The 25,148-nt window shown below is 43.7% G+C and overlaps 1 protein-coding gene across 13 annotated transcripts in view; it reads left to right on the top strand.

Moving 5' to 3' along the window:
• LOC147121275 (AT-rich interactive domain-containing protein 1B-like) overlaps window positions 1-25,148 on the top strand; it is a 673,710-nt gene that overhangs the window by 358,884 nt on the left and 289,678 nt on the right. The gene's annotated exons all lie outside the window — the stretch shown is intronic.

Genomic DNA, 25,148 nt, shown 5'->3' on the forward strand with positions numbered 1-25,148 from the left:
TCATCTTTACTCTCTCAAGTCCAGGGGACGCAGACTCGAACGGATATGGCGGACAACTGGTTTAGCCATTCACCGCCAGATCTGGCTGGATCACATAAAGCATTATCGGGTCCTGCTCTCGTCTGCCGAAACTACTCACTATTCCAGAATCATTCTGGAATGCAAATATAAACCCCGGCTTCTATTCTCTACTGCTAGCCGTCTTTTAAACCCCTCTCCCCGTCTCCTCCACCCTCACCTCTGACAAGTGTGAGGAGCTCATGGACTTCTTTGTCTCTAAGATTGAGACCATCTGTTCAGCTGCCTCTGCCACTTCCCTTCCTTCCCCTAGCCCACCAGGCCAAACTTCCTCTAAGGTTCCCCCCTGCCCTAGCCCTGAACTCGCATTTTTCTCCAGTTTCTCTCCGATCTCCCCTCATGATCTCTCCACGCTTATCTTGTCCATGAGACCCACTTCCTGCTCCCTCGACCCTGTTCCCACCAAACTGCTGACCACCCAACTTCCTTTTCTGGCTCCAATGTTAGCTGACATTGTTAACAGTTCTCTCTCCTCAGGCACTGTTCCCCTCTCCCTCAAATCTGCTGTCATTACCCCTCTCCTCAAAAAAAGCAACACTTGACTCCTTCGTCCTTGCGCATTACCGCCCCATCTCCGACCTCCCTTTCCTCTCGAACGTGTTGTTGCCTCCTAAATCGGTGCCCAGCTTTCCCGCAATTCCATGTTTGAATCCCTCCAATCAGGTTTCTGCCCCTGCCACAGTACAGAAATGGCTCTCAACAAAGTCACAAATGACATCCTTTGTGACTGTGAGAAAGGTAAACTATCCCCCCCCCCCTCATCCTCCTTGACTTGTCTGCAGCCTTTGACACGGTTGACCACTCCATCCATCTCCAACGCCTCTCCACCGTCGTCCAGCTGAGTGGACAGCACTCGCCTGGTTTCATTCTTATCTATCTAATCGTAGCCAGAGAATCACCTGCAACAGCTTCGCTTTCCGCTCCCGCATCATTACCTTTGGTGTCCCCCAAGGATCTATCCTTGGCCCCCTCCTATTTCTCATCTACATGCTGCCCCTTGGCGACATCATCCGAAAACACAGCGTTAGTTTCCACTTGTACACCGACGACACCCAGCTCTACCTCGCCACCACTTCTCTCAACCCTGCCACAGTCTCTGCTTGTCTGACATCCAGTTCTGGATGAGCAGAAATTTTCTCCAATTAAATATTGGGAAGTCGGAAACCATTGTTTTCAGTCCCAGCCACAAACTCTGTTCCCTAGCCATTGACTCCATCCCTCTCCCTAGCATCTGTCTGAGGCTGAACCATACTGTTCACAACCTTGGTGTCATATTTGACCCTGAAATGAACTTCCGACCACTTATCTTCGGCATAACTAAGACTGCCTATTTCCACCTCCGTAACATCGTTCGTCTCCGCCCTTGCCTCAGCTCATCTGCTGCTGAAACCCTAATCTATTATCCTTGCCTCTAGACCTGACTCTTCCAACGCACTCCTGGCTGGCATCCCACGTTCTACCCTATGTAAACTTAAGGTCATCCAAAACTCAACTGCCCGTGTCCTAACTCGCACCAAGTCCCACTCGCCCATCACCCCTGTGCTCGCTGACCTACATTGGCACCCAGTTAAACAACACCTCGATTTCAAAATTCTCATCCTTGTTTTCAAATCCCTCCATGGCCTCGCCCCTCCCTATCTCCGTAATCTCCTTCAGCTCCACAACCCCCCGAGATATCTGCGCTCCTTTAATTCTGCCCTCATTAGCATCCCTGATTATAATAGCTCAACCATTGGTGGCTGTGCCTTCTGTTGCCTAGGCCCTAAGCTCTGGAATTTCTTCCCTAAACCTCTACGCCTCGCTACCTCTAATTCCTCCTTTAAAATGCTCCTTAAAACCTACCTCTTTGACCAAGCTTTTGGCCACCTGCCCTAATTTCTCCTTATGTGACTCGGTGTCAAATTTTTTGTCTTATAATACTCCTGTGAAGCGGCTTGGGACGTTTTACTACATTAAAGGCGCTATATAAATACAAGTTGTTGTTGTTGTTCTAAAACATCCTCGATCATGCTTTCAGGGACCTTGTCTAACACCTGTCTTTTTATTCCCCGCCTGCCATTGAAGCACCTCGAGAGGTTTTTTGCTACCTTAAAGGTACTATATAAGTGTAAATTGCTGTTGAGCCAGTCGTGGGGAGCTGCATTTCATCTCCATGCCCCTTTGCTGTTGAGGATAGGGGGAAAGAATTAGCTAGGGTTCTCACGAATGACTATGATCCATTGATTCCTATTGGAAAGCGTGGATGTCATGGTGACCGGATCTAGCTCGCCTAAAGCACATGCTCCCGTTCCAACAATGGTCACGTAGTGCTTATGCTGTTGAGGCTTGTGTAAAGAATGGCCACTTAGTTGCCCCTAGCTTCCTCACCTATCACTCAAGAAACTGTACCTCAGCATGAGGTTAGGAGAAAATTGGGAGGGATTGGGAAAATATTGAAAAATCAGATTTGCTGTATCTCTTTCTGTGGACGTCTTAAGTTAATAATCAGCGCGATACTCTGTCTACAGCTATAATTGCGCAGTCTCTGTTCTCGCAATTGCAAAACATGGAATCCAGTTAGTGTAAATGCCAGTCTAAGCTTGCTTAAGTTGTCCTAAACTGTCGTATTAATGTCAATGTACAGGTTTGTTTACTGCTTTGTACCAAGTGATGTGAGCAGCTTGATGTCGTAGAGTAAAGGTGCTGAACTTGCATTTGAAGAGTTTGAGTTTGAATCTTAGCCACTCAGACTTAATTTTGCTTTGATGAAGGAGCTTTGCTAGGTCGCGGATGGGCTGCACTGTTTCAGAAGAGCAAAACCTGATGGCACCAGTCGTGGCTTGCGGAAGTACCCCACTATTTGCTGATCGTGTGATGGCATTGAAGTCTGCTGTGGCTGATGGGGGGAGGCAAATGAGCCTATAAATATAGAATGCAGGAAGTGTTCTTGACATTTACTGCCATTTTGCAAGACATTTCATTGTGTATCTGTATAGTATATATATTTTAAAGTGCTTTTCTAATTTTTCATAGATCTTGTATGTTAGGCTTTCGGTGTTATAAGGTTCTGGTACCATGTCTCAGCCACTTGAGGTCCTCGGTGAGCTATGTAAGTGGAGCTCCCTCTAATGATAGAAGATATCAAAGCATTCTTTGGACATTGAAATTGTCTACTCCTGCTGCATTTTTTTAAAGTGGAAAATCAGTTCCATACCTAACGAGGGCACTGGAAAAGTTGTCATAATACTGAGCGTAAACACTGGTGTCAATAGCTTATCATTTCCATTCTCTCATATATTGGTTTTTGAAGCTGCTTTAAAACTTGAGCAGAAATTACTTTTCTCACGACGAGACCTATCACTATTTTTCCTGCTGGAGTACTAAACTCACAGCTCTGTTACTCTTGGTAGGTTTTGAAGCATTTATTTTAACGCTCGATAAGGTGCCACACGAGGTTATTAAACAAAATTAGGGCTCATGGGATTGGGGGTAATATACTAGCATGGATTGAAGTTTGGTTAACGGACAGAAAACAGAGAGTAGGAATATCATTTTCGGGTTGGCAGGCTGTAACTAGTGGGGTACCGCAAGGATCAGTGCTTGGGCCTCAGCTGTTCACAACCTATATCAATGATTTGGATGCAGGAACCAAATGTAATATATCCAAGTTTGCTGATGATACAAAGCTGGGTGGGAATGTAAGTTGTAAGGAGGATGCAAGGAGGCTTCAAGTGGATATAGACAGATTGAGTGGGCAAGAACATGGCAAATGGAATATAATGTAGAGAAATATGAAGTTATCCACTTTGGTAGGAAAAATAGAAAAGCAGAGTATTTTTTTAAATGGTGAGAAATTGGGAAATGTTGGTGTTCAGAGGGACCTGGGTGTCCTTGTACACGAATCACTGAAAGTTAACATACAGGTACAGCAAGCAATTAGGAAAGCAAATGGTATGTTGGTCTTTATTACAAGAGGATTTGAGTATAAGAGTAATTGATGGGACTGAAGGCCGATAAATCCCCAGGGCCTGATAATCTACATCCCAGGGTACTTAAGGAAGTGGCCCTAGAAATAGTAGATGCATTGCTGGTCATCTTCCAGAACTCGATAGACTCTGGAACAGTACCCATGGATTGGAGGGTAGCTAATGTTACCCCACTATTCAAAAAAGGTGGTAGAGAAAAAGCGTCGACAATTGTGTCGATTGGGGAAAAAGCCTGACATCGGTAGTGGGGAAAATGCTAGAGTCCATTATAAAAGATGTAATAGCAGAGCACTTGGAAAACAGTGACTGGATCGGACAAAGTCAACATGGATTTACAAAAGGTAAATCATGCTTGACTAATCTACTGGAATTTTTTGAGGATGTAACTGGTAAAATAGATAAGGGAGAACCAGTGGATGTGGTGTATTTGGACTTTCAGAAGGCTTTCGATAAGGTCCCGCATAAGAGATTAGCGTGCAAAATTAAGGCACATGGGATTGGGGGCATGGTATTGACTTGGATAAAGAACTGGTTGGCGGACAGAAAGCAAAGAGTTGGAATAAACGGGTCGTTTTCCGAGTGGCAGGCAGTGACTAGTGGGGTACCGCAGGGATCGGTCCTAGGACCCCAGCTGTTCACAATATATATTAATGATCTGGACGAGGGAATTGGATGTAATATCTCCAGATTTGCAGATGACACAAAGCTGGGTGGGAGGGTATGCTGTGAGGAGGATGTCGTGAAACTCCAGTACGATTTGGACAGGTTGGGTGACTGGGCAGAAACATGGCAAATGCACTATAATGTGGATAAATGTGAGGTTATCCACTTTGGTGGCAAAAACAGGAAGGCAGATTATTATTTGAATGGCAATAGATTGGGAGAAGGGGGAGTGCAGAGAGACCTGGGTGTTATTGTGCACCAGTCGCTGAAGGTAAGCATGCAGGTGCAGCAGGCGGTTAAGAAGGCAAATGGTATGTTGGCCTTCGTAGCAAGAGGGTTTGAGTACAGGAACAAGGATGTCTTGCTACAGTTGTACAGGGCCTTGGTGAGACCGCACCTTGAGTATTGTGTGCAGTTTTGGTCGCCTTACCTGAGGAAGGACGTTCTTGCCATGGAAGGAGTGCAGCGAAGATTCACCAGGCTGATACCTGGGATGGCAGGAATGACGTATGAGGGGAGATTGTGTCGATTGGGCTTATACTTACTGGAGTTTAGAAGATTGTGAGGGGATCTCATCGAAACCTATAAAATTCTGTCAGGCCTGGACAGACTAGATGCAGGAAGGATGTTTCTGATGGCCGGGGAGTCCAGAACCAGGGGTCATATTCTAAGGATAAGGGGTAAGCCATTTAGGACTGAAATGAGGAGGAATTTCTTCACCCAGAGAGTGGTGAACCTGTGGAATTCTCTGCCACAGAGGGCGGTGGAGGCCAGTTCATTAAATATATTCAAGAAAGAGTTGGATATATTTCTTAAGGCTAAAGGGATCAAGGGATATGGGGAGAAGGCAGGGACAGGGTACTGAATTTGGATGATCAGCCATGATCTCATTGAATGGCGGAGCAGGCTCGAAGGGCCGAATGGCCTACTCCTGCTCCTATCTTCTATGTTTCTATGTTACTGCAATTATATCGGGCCCTAGTGAAACCACACCTGGAGTATTGTGTACAGTTTTGGTCTCCTTACCCAAGGAAGGATATACTTGCCATAGAGGGAGTGCAACAAAGGTTCATCAGACTGGTTCCTGGGATGGGAGGATTGTCCTATGAGGAGAGATTGAGTAGACTAGGCCTATATTCTCTGGAGTTTAGAAGAATGAGAGGTGAACTTATTGAAACATATAAAATTCTTACAGGGCTTGACAGGGAGGATGTTTCCCCTGGCTGGGGAGTCCAGAACCAGGGGTCACAGTCTCAGAATAAGGGGTCGGCCATTTAGGACTGAGATGAGAGATTTCTTCACTCGGAGGGTGGTGAATCTTTGGAATTCTCTACCACAGAGGGCTATAGAGGCTCAGTCGTGATATTCAAGATAGAGATCGATAGATTTTTGAATATTAAGGGAATCAAGGGATATGGGGATAATACAGGAAAGTGAAGATGAGGTAGAAGATCAACCATGATCTTAATGAATGGCAGAGCAGGCTTGAAGGGCCAAATGGCCTACTCCTGCTCCTATTTCTTATGTTCTTATAAGCAGTGATAGCACAAGTAAGCTAGAGTTCCAATCTGATAATTTGGGACTCGCAGTGCCAGTAAAAAGCTGTGCTGAAACATGGACTCGATCACAGAATTGAATTTGACTTAGTCACCCTAAACCAGTGGCCTTGAATATCTGTCATTCTCTCCCAGGATTCTGCACATTGTGCGTTCCAGATCTCAGCCATGTTGCTATGGGGAGTAAATGGAAGCCAGGTGCTTTCCCAAAGGGACAGAAAGAAAACCAGAGAGCTAGTTATTGCAGGCTGCATTTGTGTACCTCATAAGTACGAGCTGCAGAGGAGCAATGGCAGAGGTCTAGTATCTAACTTCCACTGGCCGGGAAAGGCGTACAAGAAGGGAAAACATAAAGTATAGAAAATAGGGAGAACAGTGGGGAAGCGAGGCCCTTTGGGGCTTCTGGCATATATGGAATAATTGTACAATAAATATGTACTTCAAATAAATATGAAGAGTTAAATCAGTTTCCATCTATTTGTTCATAATTATATTTGAGCATTAGTTAGCACTCTCCTCCCCACCAACAGCATGCTTTGAGTGATTAGCTCAGACATGTGAAATGTGTAGTTATGAATTAATAGGAATAATGCAGATGCAAATAGTTTTAACTGAAGTTGGAAGTGTTATATGTAGCAGAGCAAAAAAATGTTGTAAGCTAACTTGCTTTCCCTGTTGATCCAGCTAGTGAAGGCAGCAAGTAACTGAGCCATACTGACCAGAAAGGTCCCAGAGTCAGTCCCCAGTCTGTCTTGTTGAGTTGGCTGACCTCAGCAGGGACAGTGGTAGGTACGGCACAGTTGCTGTCTACACCACTGGGTTAGTGAGGGGAAGTTGGCTGGGGTTTCTGCTCCTAATAGTTGTACACTAATCTGCCTGCATTTAGCTCATTTGTGATGCTACTGCAGTTGAATAGATTGTCAACATTCACTGTCTGTGCTCACACATACAGTGACCACTTGAGTCAGGACCAAGAAGACGATTGGAACCTATGGAACTGGATCCAGGAAGGAAGCAATGCCTTCATAAAGGAAGGGAAGAAAATTGGTGGAAAAAGGAAAGCTACTTCGATGTTCAATTGGAAGTCCTATGCTTAAAATAAAAGGAGTTTAGTGTGGAACTGTGTTTCTAGGAATATAGCACCAACCAGTTAGATCCTTAGACACTTTTTACATAGTTTAGTGCTACAGTCGTGGTTTATGGCAGGGGAAATATTCCCAAGAGCTACATAAATGCCGTAATGCTTCCTCCAGTTGTAGAAAACTAATACTAAAACATTTCATAATACTCAACAGATCCTATAGGTTTTTATACAGGTATTTTCTGTAGGTCTACCCCTGATTGCTAGTGGATTTTCATATCTTAGTAGTATTGGTTTCAATTACTGATGGAATGTTGCTGACCATGTTCACTGTGTACACTGGTGACCCCTCATTGTTTTTATTATGCAGGTCATTGCATCACCATGTATTTAATCAATGTCCCCATGAAAAGGAAAAGTACTGTTCTATTCCTTGTGTACCAAAAAGTTGATGGCTTAAGAAAAATAATTTCAGGCCATAATATAGCTGTTCCTTTCATAAATGGATAGATTTCTTGTTTTATTGGTCAGATGCATGCGGCTGAGATGAAATTGGGTACAATTGTTTAAGGCCCTATGTTTCAAATTATATTAATATGAAAAAAAATACCATCACAAATGAATTAAGCTTGGGCAGTCACCAGAAACATGCTGGTTTTGGAAACGGCAATGTTCAAATATTCAGGTCCTTGGGGAAGACTTGAAAGATCTGTTCAGTGTCGCACTGGTGTAGTCCATGATTTTGAATACTAGGGCCTAATAAACAGTGCAGTATCCTCTCGTGGTGTCAGTTGGGTACAGCGCCATGTACTGATTCCACTAGTCTGATAGAGGTTCTGCCTGTGTTTTCTGAAAGTCTACACCACTTCCCCAGACCAAAAATATCCTCTATTTCATATGAGCAGAATTGCAAATCCTTTAGTCTGTGTTTGTCTTTTAATTTGGCCAGAGAACCTCAGGATGTAGGAGTTCAAGAATTACATAGAATTACACAGAATGTACATTACAGAAACTGGCCATTCCTCCACAATTGGAAACATTTTCTCTACATCTACCCTATCAAACCCTTTCATAGCCTTAAAGATCTCTATCAAGTTACCTCTCAGCCTTCTCTTTTCTAAAAGGAGCCCCAGCTTGTTCAATCTTTCCTGATGGGTATGACGTCTCCGTTCTGGTATCATCCTTGTAAATCTTTTTTGCACCTTTTCCAATGCCTCTATATCCTTTTATGATATGGAGTTCAGAACTGTGTACAGTACTCCAAGTGTGGTCGACCAAGGTTCTGTACAAGTTTAACATAACTTCTCTGCTTTTCAATTCTATCCCTTTAGAAATGAACCTTAGTGCGTTGTTTGCTTTCTCTATGGCCTTATTAACCTGCATCACTACTTTTAGTGATTTGTTTATCTGTACTCTCGGATCCCTCTGCTCCTCTACCCCAGTTAGACTCTTATTTTCGAAGGAGTATGTGGCCTCCTTATTGTTCCTAGCAAAATGCACTACCTCACACTTACCTATATTAAAATTCACTTGCCAATCACACATTAAAGGGAACGTAGCGTAGTGGTAATGTCACTGGGCTAGTAATCCAGAGGCCTGGACTAATGATCCAGAGAGGACTCCCTCCATTGTGTTGTGTGGCACTTACCACCATGCTAAATGGGATAGATTCAGAACAGATTTAGCAGCTCAAAACTGGGCATCCATGAAGCGATGTAGGCCATCAGCAACAGCAGAATTGTATTCCACCACAATCTGTAACCCCATGGCCCGGCATATCCCTCATTCTACCATTACCATCAAGCCAAGGGACCAACCCTGGTTCAAGAAGGAGTGTGGAAGAGCATGCTAGGAGCAGCGCCAGGCGTACCTAAAAATGAGGTACCAACCTGGGGAAGCTGCAACACAAAACTACATGCATGCTAAACAGCAGAAGCAGCATGCTATAGACAGAGCTAAGCGATCCCACAATCAACGGTTCAGATCAAAGCTCTGCAGTTCTGCCACATCCAGGCGTGAATGATGGTGGACCATTAAACAACTAACAGGAGGTGGAGGCTCCATGAATATCCCCATCCTCAATGATGGTGGAGCCCAGCACGTGAGTGCAAAAGACAAGGCTGAAGCATTTGCAACCATCTTCAGCCAGAAGTGCCGAGTGGATGATCCATATCGGCCTACTCCTGAGGTCCCCACCATCACAGGAGCCAGTCTTCAGCCAATTCAATTCACTCCACGTGCTATCAAGAAACGGCTGAGCGCACTGGATACAGCAAAGGCTATGGGCCACGACAACATCCCGGCTATTGTGCTGAAGACTTGTGCTCCAGAACTAGCCGTGCCTCTAGCCAAGCTGTTCCAGTACAGCTACAACGCTGGCATCTATCCAACAATGTGGAAAACTGCCCAGGTATATCTTGTCCACAAAAGGCAGAACAAATCCAACCCGGCCAATTACTGTCCCACTAGTCTACACTGAGTCATCATCAAAGTGATGGAAGGTGCCATCGACAGTGCTATCAAGCGGCACTTACTCACCAAAAACCCGCTCGTTGATGCCCAGTTTGGGTTCCGCCAAGACCACTCAACTCCCGACCTCATTACAGCCTTGGTCCAAAGAGGTGAGAGTAATTGCCCTTGACATCAAGGCAGTGTGTACCATCTGCACTGCAGCAACTCGCCAAGGCTTCTTCGGCAGCACCTCCCAAACCCGTGATGTCTACTACCCAGAAGGACAAGGGCAGCAGGCACATGGGAACACCATCACCTGCAAGTTCCCCTCCAAGTCACACACCAGCCTGACTTAGAAGTATATCGCTGTTCCTTCATCGTCGCTGGATCAAAATTCTGGAACTCCCTACCGAGCAGCACTGTTGGGAGTACCTTCACCACACGGACTGCAGCGGTTCAAGAAAGCTCACCACCACCTTCTTGAGGGCAATTAGGGATAGGCAATAAATGCTGCCCTTGTCAGCGACGCCCACATCCCATAAACGATTTTTAAAAATCTTCACATTTATTGATGTTTTATTATTGTATTTTGTCACATTCTTCCTCAGTATTAACTATACCCCCAATTTGTTCTTCCGGTTCCCGAGTCCAAGTCGTTTATGTAAATGGTGAACAACAGTGCTGCCAGCACCGATCCCTGTGGATCACACTTCCCACCTACCGCCAGTCTGAGTAACTGCCATTAAATCCTACTCTCTGTTTTCTGTTTTGCAGCCAGCTTGCTATTCATCTGCTACTTGTCCCCTGACTACACAACTAAGCTACCCAACTGTGAATGGTATGGAATCACCTGAGTTATTGATAGTATTGCATAGAAGATAGGAGCAGGAGTAGGCCATTCAGCCCCTCGAGCCTGCTCCATCATTTAATGAGATCATGGCTGATCATCCAAATTCAGTACCATATCCCTTGATCCATTTAGCCTTAAGAAATATATCTAACTCCTTCTTGAATATATTTAATGAATTGGCCTCTACTGCCTTCTGTGGTAGAGAATCCCACAGGTTCACCACTCTCTGGGTGAAGAAATTCTTTCTCATCTCTGTCCTAAATGGCTTACCCCTTATCCTTAGACTGTGACCACTGGTTCTGGACTCCCCCGCCATCGGGAACATCCTTCCTGCATCTAGTCTGTCTAGTCCTGTTAGAATTTTATAAGTTTCAATGAGATCCCCTCTCATTCATCTAAACTCCAGCGTATATAAGCCCAATCGGCCCAATCTCTCTTCATACGTCATTTCTGCCATCCCAGTTATCAGTCTGGTGAATCTTTGCTGCACTCCCTCCATGGCAAGAACATCCTTCCTTGGATAAGTCGACCAAAACTGCGCACAATACTCAAGGTGTGGTCTCACCAAGACCCTGTACAACTGCAGCAAGACATCCTTGCTCCTGTACTCGAATCCTCTCGCTATGAAGGCCAACATACCATTTGCCTTCTTAACCGCCAGCTGCACCTGCATGCTTACCTTCAGCGACTGGTGCACAAGGACACCCAGGTCTCGTTGCACTTCCCCTTCTCCCAATCTATTGCCGTTCAGATAATAATCTGCCTTCCTGTTTCTGCCACCAAAGTGGATAACCTCACATTTATCCACATTATACTGCATCTGCCATGCATCTGCCCAATCACACAACCTGTCCAAATCATACTGGAGTTTCTCTGCATCCTCCTCATAGCACACACGCCCACCCAGCTTTGTGTCGTCTGCAAACTTGGAGATATTACATCTAGTTCCCTCATTTAGATCATTAATATATATTGTGAATAGCTGGGGTCCTAACACTGATCCCTGCGGTACCCCACTAGTCACTGCCTTCCACTCGGAAAAAGATCCGTTCATTCCAACTCTGCTTCCTGTCTGCCAACCAGTTTTCTATCCAAGTCAGTACCTTGCCCCCCAGTCCCATGTGCTTTAACTTTGCACACTAATCTCTTATGCGGGACCTTATCGAAAGCCTTCTGAAAGTCCAAATACACCACATCCACTGGTTCTCCCTTATCTATTCTACCAGTTACATCATCAAAAAATTCCAATAGATTAGTCAAGCACGATTTACCTTCTGTAAATCCATGTTGACTTTGTCCGATTCTGTCACTGTTTTCCAAGTGCTCTGCTATTACATCTTTTATAATGGACTCTAGCATTTCCCCTACTACCGATGTCAGGCTTACCGGTCTATAATACCCCGTTTTATCTCTACCACCTTTTTTAAATAGTAGGGTTACATTAGCTACCCTCCAACCCATGGGAACTGTGCCAGAGTCTATAGAATTTTGGAAGATGACCAGCAATGCATCTACTATTACAAAAACAATGAAATCAATATGCAATTTCTTATTGTGGAATTATATTTTCTCCAATTTTTCATTCTGCCAGCTTGGCTCAGTTGTCGGCACTCTTGTATCCATCTTTCAATGTTGTAGATTCAAGCCTCATAAAGGCCTTCAACACTCCAGTACAATCCAGAGAGCGTACTGCACTGTGAGAGGTTGTGTCCTTAGGATGAGAAGTTCAACCTGTTCCAGTGGTTGAACGGAACGGAACCATCCCATTGTTTGAAGAAGAGCAGGGAGCTGTTTTGGCAAACATTCCTCAACCAACATCACCAAAAAAGCACCAAAAAGGTCATTCATCTTTTAAGTGTGCAGAACGGTTGTAGCATTTTGCCTACATTATAGTTGCAGTTCCTGAGAAATTTATTGTGGGAAGTGCTTTGAGGTGTTTCAAAATTATATGGTACCAGGTGAGTGTAAGTGAAACACCAGAGTTAATTCTGTGAGACATCTGTCCTTGTTACATTTGTCTCTGGTTGTACAATATTGTTGTGCCATCTCGCACAAAAATGTCTCGATCAACCTTACTTTTCTTTTGTAAGTGCCAAAACTTTGGAACAGTGGAGTCATCCTTGTGGAAGAAATGCAACCAATCCCCTATGAGGAGTAAATTGCCCTTTTAACAGTCCTGTCCTTGAGCTGCACTACTTCCTGTGCATGAGAAAAACAGCTCAGTTTTGCCATGAGCAGAATGTAATGAATGAGCATTGAGAGGAAAAACGACTGTGGCTGGGTTAGGGTTTCAAGTGCTGCTGCTTACAAAGCTTTTTGCATTTCAGCGTTTGAAGGTGTGTTTTCAAGCTGAGCTTGATAGATGTTTGAAAATGCTGCTTTTCCCCCTTAATGCTATATAATTTCTGAATAGCTAATGAAAGTAGAAGGTCAGTGCTGGCAAATTAATTTCCATAATCTTTCATACTGTGTTGGCAGTGGAGCTGGAAGCAATGCAGAATAAAATAGACTGGCAAGAATTTCCATATTGCAGTGCAGTGCTGTGATGCAACAGTCAATCTCTTGTTCACATGTGCTTTGTTCCTTTCTGATTTAAATTAAATGGTCAATCTCACATGAGGGTTGAAAATTAATGTGTAGGACTAATAGCTGACTTCATTTGTTGGGCCTGTAGCAAAGTAATAGCAGTTCACCAATGTTTCCAAAATGGTTATATATGGGCTCTGTCCATCGGAGGGCATACACTAGCCCCGTTGCACTTCCATTGGTCATCGATTTTTCTGGTACAAGTCAAACAGACCAGTGTTAGTTGTGAACTATGTCTCTGCATGATCAGAGTGTACCTCATCCTATTCATTGAGAGCAAAGTAGTTTTTCTCATGCAATGATCATCAAACAGTATTCCTGTAGACCCTGTCTATTAGGCAGTCTTTGGGATCCATGCAAAAATGTCCAAATCTGAGGAGCATTGCGTGTCCAGTGGAGCTATTTTACTCATCCTCTGTCTGAGAAATCTTTAAAAACTGTGCCCTACATCAGAGACTGTTCTAGTCAGTGCATGTTATTATAAATATATAGATGTGTGACAACCTTACAGGAGCAAGGAAAAAGGAAATGACCTACTGGAGCTTCTGAAACTTTGAGTGCCTTCAGACTCTCAGTCCTGTTTTCAGAAGTCCAATATATATTCAGAAAGTTGGACTCTTAAGTTGGTACAGTATTGATGCTGTACCCCAAGATGCCTGTAACATATTTTGTAAACAGTACCAGGAAAAAGTGATGACCAATGAAAGTGCAACGGGGCTAGTGATATCTGGTGGCAGAAACCAGCACTGCAATAATGTTTAAAACTAATTAACAGGTTGTTTACTTTAGACTCTTTAAATTTTCAGGGCTAGAACCTCTGGGAATGTGGCTAATGTATTGCAGCTGCTTCCTTTCGTTAGCTGAATTTAGTTGATTCCCTCCTCTGACACCCCCACCCCCTGTGAGATATCTCGCATTTCAGCTGGGAGGGTGAGGCTGTATATGACTGCTTCATGATCACCTGACAGAATGATCAATCTTCAAGTGTGATACACACTTAATTCCCCCACCCAAAAAAAAATCCTTATTATATTCCTGAACTCTCTTCTCCCATCTGCAGGTCGAAGTGTGGGTGCTTATTATGCATGGAAATGTACTATCCTCAGTTTGTATTGGGAATTATAGAGCCCGTTCCTGTGCCAAGACAATGTCCATTGCAACCCCAGCTGAAGTTCATTAAAGTTAATTTCATATTCTGAAGCTGCCTGCTCCTGTAGTGGGGGTTTCACACATCCAGCAGTAACATGAAGAAATCTTTAAGGCCAAAGACCCTTTTTTTTAACTGGATCTTCCTGACTACCGCTGGTCTTTCTGAGGCCAGCAAACATGCTGTTCCAGAGCTAGAAGCGGTTGGGTCATTGTCCCAAGACCCAGGCTGCAGTATAACAGCCCAGAGCAAGAATCAAACTTTGGAACTTCCTGATCTTTGTAATTCAGTACTACGCTGCCTGGTGCAGTTGCACACCAAGCATGCATTTCTGCTTAAAGTTTGGTGTTACCTTGTACCTTTTCTCCACTCTCATCCACATAAACCAAAGTAGTAGGATTTTGACAGAGAACATTCGCAGGAAATTGGAGCCTCTGGAGTCTGACATTACCACTGTATATAATTTTAATTTAAAAATCTGTTTGACAGTATCTGTGGATTATGTAACTTTGATACGGACTGACTATCCGGTTGTGGATTACTAATCTGCACCAGACCATTTGACAATTCTCTGATGACATACTGGTTCTGATTTATTAAAGCACATGGTAGCAACTTGATCAGAAATGTGTAGTTTCTTATTCCAGCATTATTGTGTGTTTACCAGGAAATGGGTAGACTTTGGTTAGGCACCACCACTATGTACTTAGATCCAGATTAAAGGCCATGTAGTTCCAATTTGACTTCTCGAGGCTACGTAACGAGGGGGATTAATGATTGCCAAATACTGAAGTAAGAGAAAGAAAGAAAGACTTGCATTTATACAGCGCCTTTCACAACCTCGGGATATCCCAAAGCACTTTATAGTCAATGAAGTACTGTTTGAAATGTAGTCGCTGTTGTAATGTAGTTTACAAGAGTCAATAATTCATCTATTTAAGGGCAATACTCAATTTTTATCTGTAAACACATTTACTGGGACTGTTGATTTTTATTTATGATAAGTGTAAATGCCTGAAATGCCAATAACTAAGTAGCATACTCTGTAAAATAGGCTATATTAGCATCTCCTCAATGTATTTATGCACCTGTAGCAGAAATATGATCATGGATAGCCTGTCTCTCTGTAAATATGTATGTGCTAACAGGAGGGTTCACGTGTGGGCTGAAGGGACAGGGTGGGAAGCGAAACACTAGAATTTAATTTGTTCTGATTGTAATGCTATTTTTTTTAAATGAACAGCACTGTGAAGCCTATTAATTGCTGGCAGTGTTTTATTCTGCCACCTACTGAGCAATCTGAGAATTGCAATACAAACCTCCCCACCCTTGTTTTTCAGTTCATTTCTTCCACTGCTGCATATTCGGGGGGGGAGGGAAGAACAATATTTTCTGTTGGGTTGTCAAGGTTGGGGTTTGATACATGCACATCATTTTCAAAGTGCTGATGCCTTTTCTTTCTATAAAATCTCTTTTCTTTGAATTATGATTTTTCTACCAAACTAAAATCAGGCTTTTCTTGTTGAATTAATGTGGCACCCTTGAACTTTGAAAATACTGTAAGATGTGAGGCTGTTTTATTTCTACTTACAAAAACTCATCTTATTAAAAGGCCAATAAAACAGATATGGTTTTAAATTGCACTGGCAAAATCACGTGGTTTTGGCTAAATAATGTGCTTGAGACTAAACAGAACACAGGAGTTGATTTCAATTATCACAGAGAATGAAGCTAATACATTTTGAGCACAGATGAGACTAGGGCTGTGGAGAACTAGCAGTTGTTGGAGAGCTGCTTTTTTCTCTCTCTCTCTTCCTCCTTCCCCCATGTGAGTAGACTATCACTTTGTGTCAGCAGTTTGTGTGCTGCATAGTTAATGAAGGCAGCCGTTCAGCTCGGCACAATCTTCTCCTTACGTTAACAGAATTTCGATTACATGAGATTTTCCTCGGGAGAAGGAACTGGAGCACAGTATTAACCTGGAGCCTTTTAGGCTGGATTGAAGTATATTTTCCTCTCACCCCCCTCAGTATAGGAAAATGGGCTTTTCCCCCATTTTCCTTCAAAGAAAATTATATGTAATTTTTTTTTAAATTTGAGAGCAAACTTGCTAAATAGGGTGCAAACAGCTGACTCTAAATCATGGACAAGAGCATGGCTTGTCTGATCTGCCACTCAGTTTTTATTCTGCAAGAAGGTTTGTGATTAGTGCAGCTTTTGCCCAATTATGCCGTGATTATTCCACCGCACTGTAATTGACTGGGGAGATATGCTAATGCCTGTCATTTGGGATGATAAAGGATGAGTGGAGGATGCAATGCATTATTTAGCTAGCTGTGTGATAGATGAGAGATGCTCAGAGTGCTTTAATTGCTGAGAAGAGGTTAAGCTGAGGGAAGGGATGAATTGGAAATGAGCTTTTTTTTAATAGAACTACAGAAAACAAAACTTTTATCAATCTGCATAAAATTGGAATTGTAAATAAAAGCACCCAACAATGGCTGGTCAGATATTAAACTCTATTCTGCTACCTGGACATCAGGCACTTGAATTCAGTAAATCGGGAACCAAATTTAATCAACTTCCTTTTAAAGCAGTGTTACAAAAGCTTTTGGGGAAAAGAGAAATGCAGCACCAGCAAGTACCGCACACGTCGAGTGTAAAGTGGCATTAAATCATAAGCTGTTAAAAAACTGTGGAAACCATGACAGAGGCTTTACATCTTCAAACTACATTTTAGAGGATTGTTGTTCAACTGTCCTAGCACAAAAGCCATTTACACACTGCAAAGTAACAATTGTGGACTACATTTATTATTTTGTATAAATGTATTTACTCAAAAGACAGCGTGACAATTGTATTTTAGAGATTTGAGCAACTTCCAGCTAAAATATTATTTGCTTTTGTTAATGCAGTTATTTTTCTGTTACTCTGCACACAAATGTTGCACAGCTCACTTGTAAGGGAGTTTGCTTATGTAATGTAAAACATCCCATGACATTATTCAAAGAAGAGTAGGAAAGTCTCCTGGTACCCTGACCAATACTTATCCCTCAACCAACATCACCAGAACAGATTATCTGGTCATTTATCTTGCTGTGCACAAATTGGCTGCCGCGTTTCCCTACATTACAACAGTGACTAAGCTTCAAAGCACTTCATCGCTTTGAAGTGCTTTGGGATGTCTTGAGATCATGGCACTATATAAATACAAGTTTATTCCAAACCCAGCCACTACCTTTGGCAGAATTCAACACCAAAAGCAGATAATTACTTTTTTTAGTTTAAGGTTGACCTTGCATTTTTTTTCCAAGACACATTTCAATTAATTGCTTTTTCAATTAAGTATTTAAGTCTTTAATCACAACACATGGCTCATTTTCCAGCAACTAGTTATATTTGTTTAAATTAGATTTTCTGTACAATTAGCTTGCAAAGCAATCAAAGGTATTGTATCTGGAAAAAGTGACATGTCTGTGGGACTCAAAGCATTCCTAGTTGTGCAGCATATCCAATAACCAACAAAAAAAACATCCTTAATCTCTAAGCAGATCGCCAGAAAAAATGTATCTTAATCCTTTCAGCCACTATGTTACTCCTTCAACAGACGCATCTTTATTTTGACTCATTTCATTCCTCTTCTGTAGATTTCAAAATATCAAAGATCTGCTCTTTCACTGCTGTTACTCCTGGTGTGAGAGGGGAAGGAACTCTGTTCTATGGCATGGTCCATTCCCACAGACAGCTACTGTCTCCTGTACGAAGCAACGGGCCTAAGGCCGCTGCTCCATCCCTTCCTCCTAGCATCACTTCCAAGTCCTGCCCATTCGCCACATCCATGCAACCTGTCTTCAGTATTCCTGGTGCGCTCCTTGGCTGATGATAATCTACATCCTAGGGTACTTAAGGAAGTGGCCCTAGAAATCGTAGATGCATTGCTGGTCATCTTCCAAAATTCGATAGACTCTGGAACAGTTCCCATGGATTGGAGGGTAGCTAATGTTATCCCACTGTTCAAAAAAGGTGGTAGAGAGAAAACGGGGTATTATAGACCAGTAAGCCTGACATCGGTAGTGGGGAAAATGCTAGAGTCCATTATAAAAGATGTAATAGCAGAGCACTTGGAAAACAGTGACAGGATCGGACAAAGTCAACATGGATTTACAAAAGGTAAATCGTGTTTGACTAATCTACTGGAATTTTTTGAGAATGTAACTGGTAGAATAGATAAGGGAGAACCAGTAGATGTGGTGTATTTGGACTTTCAGAAGGCTTTCGATAAGGTCCCGCATAAGGGATTAGCGTGTAAAGTTAAGGCACATAGGATTGGGGGCAAGGTACTGACTTGGATAGAGAACTGGTTGGCAGACAGGAAGCAAAGAGTTGGAATATACAGGTCTTTTTCTGAGTGGCAGGCAGTGACTAGTGGGGTACCACAGGGATCGGTCCTAGGACCCCAGCTATTCACAATATGTATAAATGATCTAGACGAGGGAACTAGATGTAATATCTCCAAGTTTGCAGATGACACAAAGCTGGGTGGGCGTGTGTGCTGTGAGGAGGATGCTGAGAAACTCCAGTATGATTTGGGCAGATGCAGTATAATGTGGATAAATGTGAGGTTATCCACTTTGTTGGCAAAAACAGGAAGGCAGATTATTATCTGAACGGATGTCCTTGTGCACCAGTCGCTGAAGCTAAGCATGCAGGTGCAGCAGGCGGTTAAGAAGGCAAATGGTATGTTGGCTTTCGTAGCAAGTACAGGAACAAGGATGTCTTGCTGCAGTTGTACAGGGCCTTGGTGAGACCACACCTTGAGTATTGTGTGCAGTTTTGGTCGCCTTATCTGAGGAAGGATGTTCTTGCCTTGGAGGGAGTGCAGCGAAGATTCACCAGACTGATACCTGGGACGGCAGGAATGACGTATGAGGAGAGATTGGGTCGATTGGGCTTATACTTGCTGGAGTTTAGAAGAATGAGGGGATCTCATTGAAACTTATAGAATTCTAACAGGACTAGACAGACTAGATGCAGGAAGGATGTTCCCGATGGCGGGGGAGTCCAGAACCAGGGGTCACAGTCTTAAGGATAAGGGGTAAGCCATTTAGGACAGAGATGAGGAGGAATTTCTTCACCCAGAGAGTGGTGAACCTGTGGAATTCTGTACCACAGAAGGCAGTTGAGGCCAATTCATTAAATATATTCAAGAAGGAGTTAGATATATTTCTTAAGGCTAAAGGGATCAAGGGATATGGGGAGAAGGCAGGGACAGGGTACTGAATTTGGATGATCAGCCATGATCTCATTGAATGGCGGAGCAGGCTCGAGGGGCCGAATGGCCTACTCCTGCTCCTATCTTCTATGTTTCTATGTTGACCTGACGAGTCCTCGGGCCCACCAATCCAATTCTCTCACTCAGCTGCAGCTCCTGCCTTTCCATGGTACCTGTATTCCTTTGCTGTTAGGGTGAACATCAGTGGAAGACGGCAGCTCAAATATTGGAGATGGCTTCATTTAGATCCTATTCATACGGTAAGAATTCTGGTAGCAGGGGTAGACGAGGATGCTTTAATCAGGAGCAGCACCACCCAAGGCTTGCACTGGCCCAGCATGTATTAAATATTATTTAAAATGTGTTGTATCTCTTACCAGGAATGCTTGTACACATATATATTTACACATTATAAATAATTCAAAGAATCATAAACATTTCAGTACAGTAGGCTATTTGCCCATCGTGACTATGTCTGTGACTGTGCTAGCTCCACATCAGAGCTAGCTACTCCAATTTCATCTCTTTGCCCTTTATCTGTACCCTTTAATAATTTTCTCTAAATGTTCATCTAATTCCCTCTTAAATGTTGTGATTGAGCTTCAATAGCCACTTCCCATATCCTAATATTTTGTATTAAAAAATTCTTCTAACCTTCTCCCTTTATGCTTCTTGTAATCTTGAATTTATGCCCTCTTGTTACTGATTCATCAACCAGTGGAAATAATCTTTCATTATTTACCGTCTCAACTCTTTTCAACATTTTGAGCACTTCTTTTAGTTCTCCCCTTAATCTTCTGTGCTCCAGTAAATACAACCTAAGTGTTTGCATATCTCTCGTCATAACTACACCCTCTCACCCCTGCTATTTTCCTAGTGAATCTGAATTGCACTTTGGCATGGCTCTAATATCCTTTCTATAACGTGGTGCCTAAAACTGCAGACACAACTCCCAAAGTGTAAAGCCATTGTACATGTTCATTACCTCTTGTGCTTTTGTACTTCATGTCTCTGTATATGAAAACCAGAATCTCATTTGCCCTTTTTTTTTACCACCTACAATCCTGCTTTTAAAGATCTGTTTACCTGTTCTCCTAGTGCTCTCTGTTCCTCTATTTCATTAAGAATTTGCCTGTTCATATTTTCCCCAAAATATACAACGTCACATTGATCTGCATTTGCTACATAGCTGTCTGTCCTCCTGGAGTCTTCCTCACAGTTTGCCATTCCCCTTAATTTAGTACCAACACATTTTGATATTCCCTCTAAGCTCAAGTCTGAATCATTTACGTATATGGTGAGCAAGAAAGATCCCAACATACATCCTTGATGCACACACTAGCTATATCTTGTAGTGGGGAACCAAAGGGCTAATGAAAGTGAGGAACTTAAAGTAATTAATATCAGTAGAGAAAAAGTAGTTGAGAAACTAATGGGATTAAAAGTTGACAAATCTCCTGGACCTGATGGCCTATATCCTAGGGTTCTAAAAGAGGTGGCTGTAGAAATGGTGGCTGCATTGGTTGTGGTCTTTCAAAATTCTCTAGATTCTGGAATGGTCCCAGCGGACTGGAAGGTAGCAAATGTAACCCCGCTATTCAAGAAAGGAGGAAGAGAAAACAGGGAACTACAGACCAGTTAGCCTGACATCAGTCGTCGGGAAAATGCTGGAATCCATTTTTAAGAAAGTGGTAACAGGGCACTTAGAAAATTATAATATGATTAGGCAGAGTCAGCATGGGTTTATGAAAGGGAAATAATTTTTGACAGATTTATTAGAGTTTTTTGAGGATGTAACTAGCAGGGTAGATAAAGGGGAACCAGTGGATGTACAGGAAACTTTCGTTTAACCGGAGGTTAAATGTCCAGAAAGCTCTCTATCCACCAGCAAAATTCAGGAGCCGTTTCCTGTAAGTTTTTTTACTTCTCGTTGCTTTTTTTTTTTCCAGTCAGGCTCTGCAAGGTCTAACTGAAGCTGTTGCTTAGCTACAGAGACACTTTTAAGCTGCGGCCGACTGTTTTGAAGCTGTTGGTAAGCAACAGGGTTTGTTGATTCATACGGAGCTCAAAAGCTCCGTATGTTTTAACATTAGCGCTGGTTTGTACAGCAGTTTTGATGATACGGCACCAGCTCAGTCCCGTCAGTGCCGGATATCAGAAAGTTTCCTGTAGTATATTTGGATTTCCAAAAGGCATTCGAGAAGGTGCCACATAAAAGGTTATTACACAAGATTAGGGCCCATGGGGTTGGGGGTAATATAGTAGCATGGATAGAGGATTGGTTAACGGACAGAAAACAGAGAGTAGGGATAAATGGGTTATTTTCAGGTTGGCAGGCTGTAACTAGTGGGGTGCCGCAAGGATCAGTGCTTGGGCCTCAGCTATTTACAATCTATGTTAATGACTTGGATGAAGGGACCGAGTGCAATGTATCCAAGTTTGCTGACAATACAAAGCTAGGTGGGAAAGTAAGCTGCGAGGACACAAATAGCCTACAAAGGTATATAGACAGGTTAAGTGAGTGGGCAATAAGGTGGCAGATGGAGTATAATGTGGGGAAATGTGAGGTTATTCACTTTGGTAGGAAGAATTGGAAAACAGAATGGTGAGAAACTATTAAATGTTGGTGTTCAGAGCGATTTAGGTGTCCTAGCACAGGAAACACCGAGAGTTAGCATGCAGGTACAGCAAGCTCTTATGTTCTTAGGAGTAAACAGATGTTTCTTGGATATTTGCTGTTTTAAGAACACAAGACTTAGGAGCAGGAGTAGGCCACACGGCCCTTCGAGCCTGCTCCGCCATTCAATAAGATCATGGCTGATCGTCGACCTCAACTCCACTTTCCCACCCGATCCCCATATTCCCATATCCCTTGATTCCCCATGAGTCCTAAAATCCACCGCTCTCAACCTTGAATATACTCAACGACTCAGCTTCCACAGCCCTTTGGGGTAGAGAATTCCAAAGATTCACAATCCTCTGAGTGAAGAAATTCCTCTTCAGTCTTAAATGGCCGACCACTTATCCTGAGACTATGCCCCCTAGTTCTAAGCTCTCCAGCCAGGGAAAACAACCTCTCATCATCTACCCTGTCAATCTCCCTCAGAATCTTATATATTTCAATGAGATCACCTCTCATTCTTCTAAATTCCTGAGCGTATAGGCCCATCCTTCTATCCATGATATTTCTTTACCTTTAATAGCATCAGACTTAAACTACACGCCTGTTAAGTGGAACTTCATGAAATGCTTTTGAAAGTCAAAATATACCATATCTCCTGCATTTCCTTTGTATATATGCTTGGTAATTTCCTTGAAGAATTTGTCAAGCATAACCTGTCCTTTACAAATCTCTGTTGGCTGTCCCTAATTAGCCCACACAGGTCTAAGTCTTCATTAATGTTACCCCTTATAGTATTAGGAAAACTGCTAGCGACATGAGGCTAACTGGTGTACGTTACCTCGCTGATCCTTGTTTCCATTTTTGAAAGGAGTGTAACCTTCTTCAGGAGTGTTCCCGTTACCAAAGAATTTTAAACATTTTGGTTAGTGCTTCCATTATTTAATCACGACCCTGAACACCACCATAAACAGATAGCCCTTTAACATAGTGAAATATCCTGAGGAGCTTCATAAGAGTGGGGAGGAATCGGACAGCAAGCAGAAATTGTGAGAAAGGTTAAGGAGGGTGACTGCAGGCTTGGCTGAAGAGGTGGATTTTGAGAAGGCTTTTGAAGATGGAGAAAGATGAATCAGTGCTGAGGGACTTAAGGAGAGGATTCTAGAAAGCAGGAGCTTGATAGCTGGAAGCTCTGAAAGTGATGGCGGGCCAGGGTGGGGGTGAAGGGATACATATAGTTGGCCAGATTAAGGAGAGCAGAGGATGATAGCTACGATGGATCCTGCCTGAGTATTTACTGAAGTGTAGATCATCTATAAAGTAATAATTACACCTAAAATGCAACATCTAAATTGTTCTCCTTTTTGTGTAGGTGATTAGGTTTATTTTTCATATTCATTTAAACGATAATAAATGCTTATAAATTGAATATTCTTCTGTTGCATTTAGTGTAAAGATTGTATATGAAGCACTATATCTATCTATATATATCTATTTTATATATATAAAAGACCTCTTCTGTCTGTCTTTCTGTCTGTCTTTCTGTTTGTCTGTCTGTCTGTTCTCTATATGTTCGAAAGTTATAGAGCGTACCTACACGCGCGTTACGTCAAAAGAAAGCTTACGATTACGGACCGGTCATAGGCGTATTTACGTTTCGGCCGGACAAAAATTGTGCCCGTGGTATCCAAAAAACGTTCAACATTCCGCTCATTATCATCTCATTGGTCGACCTCGATGTCACTCTATCGCTAATCGTATGCCGGGTTCCTGGCGCGTGCGGGCGGGCCCTCCTCCAGTCGAGTGACGGGACGATTGACCAATCCTACGCTTCGGTGACCTGACGGTCGACCAATCGGTGCGTGTGTGGGCGGGCCTTATCATTCTGAACCGAGGTGAGTGGCCGCCATCTTGATTCCATTCTTTTTCCCGCTTTCTGCGTTTTTCTTTTCAAACCTACATTTCCAGCAAAAAAAAATTGCTTTTATTAAATTGTTTTTAAAAAAACTTAATTTATTTGTAGATATTTTCTCTAACCTGAAGATTCTTTTTCCTACCTTTCCCCGTGTTTGTAAGGCCTCATAACCTAGGCCTCAAAGCCTGGGCCTCTCCTGCCCAGCCACGCCCGAGCTAGGTAATTGTCCCACGGCTTCTGCTAAGCTCCCCCCGCCCCCCCGTCATCACGTTACCCAGGGCAACGGCGTCAGCCACGAGGGTCATGGGACATAAACAGGACGCGGCGTCTCTCTCTGTTCCCCGCTTGCGCGGGGGGGGCGGGGCTCTCGGGAGTGCGGATCTCGGGCGGGGCTTGGAGAGCGGGAAGGGTTACCCCGCGGGCCCGCCGGCGGTCTTGAAACCAGCTCCGGAGGGCGGGAGTCAGCGCGCGCGCACGTCAATGTCTGCCCGGACCGCAGCTAAGGTGAGTCCGGCCGGGACTCAACGCGCTAGCCCGCGCATCGGCCGGCCCTGAGGCGCTGATCCGCGGAGAGGGAGGGAGAAAGCTAAGGTGAGTCCGGCTGGGCCTCACGCGCTATGCCGCACACTGGCCGGCCCTGATCCGCGGGGGCGGGGTGGGGGGCACACTGGCCGGCCCTGATCCCGCGGGGGCGGGGTGGTGGGGGGAGGGGAGGAGGAGAGGAGGGGAGGGGGGGGGAGGGAGGGAGGGAGAAGGGAGAGGGGGTGAGGGAGAGGGGGGGGAGGGGAGGAGAGAGTGAGAGGGGAGGAGAGGAAGGAGGGAGAGAGGGGAGAGGAGAGAGAGAGAGGGGAGGAGAGAGTGAGGAGGAGGAGGAGGAGAGGAGGGGAGGGAGAGAGAGAGAGGGAGGAAGGGAGAGGGGGGAGAAGGGAGAGGGGTGGAGGGAGAGGAGAGAGGGAGGGAGAGG

The sequence above is a fragment of the Somniosus microcephalus genome, chromosome 3, assembly GCF_052327205.1.
Source record: "Somniosus microcephalus isolate GS21.2 chromosome 3, FLI_Smic_1.0, whole genome shotgun sequence".
Classification (NCBI taxonomy): Eukaryota; Metazoa; Chordata; class Chondrichthyes; order Squaliformes; family Somniosidae; genus Somniosus; species Somniosus microcephalus.